A 2,160-nucleotide genomic window follows, 5' to 3' on the forward strand; every position below is an offset into this window, starting at 1 on the left:
TGGGGTGTTCAGCCCTTGCACCCCCAGCGCTGCACCCGCGCCCGTGCCGCTCGTGCGCCCGCGTGCCGGGCTGCCGGAGCCAGCTCGCAGCGCCGCGCCGGGCTAGCGCGCCGGGCGCCTGCTTGCCGCCCCCAGGCCGGGGGACCGGGGCAGCGCGCCCRGCCCGGAGGAGCGATCCGAAGGGTGGGCAGGACGGAGTCCCCACGCGGCCCTTGCTCCGGGGAGGATTTGGACGGGGCTTAGCCTCACCGCCGCGGCCGGGGAAGAGCCTTTGCCAAGGGAAAGAGGGTTTTTCTCTAAGGTGGGTCGGGAGAGGTGACACCCGCTCCGCGGCGTCGGGGCGCCTGTCGGCCCTCGCCTCCGGCATCTCCCCGCAGCCCGGTGCCGGCATCGGCTTCCGCCCGTGCTGGCGCCCGCAGCGCCCCACGGCTGCCAGCCCCCAAAGGCCACCGCAGGCTGCAGGACCTGCAGAGCACCCGCTAGGGACTTCGTGGCACCCGGCCACCTCAGGGTGCAGGGCTGGGCACCCCAGGGTGCAATCTAGGCATCCGGGACCAGGGCTGAGCACCCCGGGATGCAGAGCTGAGCACCTGGGACCGGGGCTGGGCGCCTTGGCGTGCATTACCGGCACCCCAGGGTGCAATCCAGGACTCCAGGACCAGGGCTGAGCACCCCAGGATGCAGAGCTGAGCACCTGGGACCAGGGCTGGGCACCTTGGTGTGCATTATCGGCACCCCAGGGTGCAGTCCAGGATCAGGGCTGGGCACCCCGGGGTGCAGGGCTGGGTGCACCGCGCCACGCGAGCTGCTCCGCACAGCCCTCCCGCGCCGGGCACTTTCACAGCTTATTTTCTCCCCTATTAGATTCCAGCTGGCAGGACGGCGCCTATAAATATACATAAGGGCTCCTTTACGTGCCGGCTTCTTCAGGAGCAAATTCCACAGCTGCCTGGCAGCCGGCCGCCGTGCGGCGGGCGAGCGCAGGGGCGCGAGGCCGTGCCTCAGTTTCCCCTTGCACCAACGGGAGCACGGCTGGACAGCTGGACGGACGGACACGGCTTTCCCCACTGGTTGCGGATCCGTTCCTGGAAAGCTCGCGCCGGCGGGGGGGGGGTTGTTAGTGGTGCTATTTCTAGCACCGCGGCACAACGCGGCGGAGGGGAAATTCCCGCCGGGAGCGGGATGGCGCCCTGGGTGCTGGGCGCCCTGGGTGCTGGGTGCCCCGTCCGGCTCTCGTTTCTTGCGGGATTGTGAGCTGAGGCACAGCTGGGGTGCTGCTAATCAAATGTATTTCTTAATTAACGAGCTCGCCAGCCAGGCAGGGCTTTCAATCAGCGCTGACACGGGCAGCTGCGGCCGGGCGGGGGTCCGGTGGGGGGGGGGTCCTGGCCCTGCCGGAGGTGTGATGAGCTGCCCAGCGCTCAGCTCTGAGCCGCTTCCCGGTCTGGAGTGGCCCCTGTGCGTGACGCAGGGCCCCGGCGCTTCCTCCTCCTCCTCCTCCTCCTCCTTCTCCTCCTCGGCGTGCGAGCGCCAGCGGGCGCCGCAGCAGTGCGATGCAGCACCCGGCCGCCGCGTGTGACACGAGCATGCCAGGCCTCAGCCGCGGGGCAGGGCAGCACCGGGAGGCTTTGCCCGCGCTGGGCCCCGTTCCTCAGCCATCCCCACCGTTAGCGTTAACAAAAACACCCCGGAGGCGCTCGAAGAGCAACCCCAAATGAGCCGCGACGCGGGGAAGCCTCCGCTCCGGGAGAGAGGGAATCCCCCCCCCGCAGCGCCGGTGCCGGCAGCAGGGCTTTCCCGGCGCTCCGTGGGGCTCCCGGCTCGGGGGGGGGGGAGGGATGGAGGGGGCACCGGGGCACCCAAAGCACCCGGCTGGGAGAGACTATAAACAGGACGAGAGCCCCGGGGTGCACGAGATGCCGCGCGGCTTCTTCCCCGCGCTTGGCAGTCTGGTCATGTCCCGGCGGCAGAGCGGCGGCGCGGAGTCACGTCCCCGCGGCGGCGGCGGCGGCCGGCACGTCCCACAGATCCCTGGATGGAGGCAGGAAAGGAAAATGAAATAATCCCCGCTCCTGCCTGTCCCCCCTCCTGGCCCCGGCCCCGGCCCAGCGCCGGCGCTCGCAGAGCTGCCGGGAAACCCCTGCGGCTCGCGGGGGCTCG

The 2,160-nt window shown here is 70.8% G+C and overlaps 1 long non-coding RNA gene across 1 annotated transcript in view; it reads right to left on the reverse strand.

Moving 5' to 3' along the window:
* Positions 1-1,267: 1,267 nt before the first annotated feature.
* Positions 1,268-2,160, reverse strand: part of LOC146597350 (uncharacterized) — a 2,911-nt gene continuing 2,018 nt past the window's right edge. Inside the window, exons 2-3 of the long non-coding RNA XR_014895520.1 lie at positions 1,563-2,031; positions 1,268-1,485 (exon numbers count right to left, since the gene is read on the reverse strand). This is a non-coding gene — a long non-coding RNA (uncharacterized LOC146597350). The remainder of the gene's footprint in view (positions 1,486-1,562; positions 2,032-2,160) is intronic.

The sequence above is a fragment of the Rhea americana genome, unplaced genomic scaffold (genome assembly GCF_003343005.1).
Source record: "Rhea americana isolate MKP2758 unplaced genomic scaffold, rheAme1 scaffold_189, whole genome shotgun sequence".
Taxonomy (NCBI): domain Eukaryota; kingdom Metazoa; phylum Chordata; class Aves; order Rheiformes; family Rheidae; genus Rhea; species Rhea americana.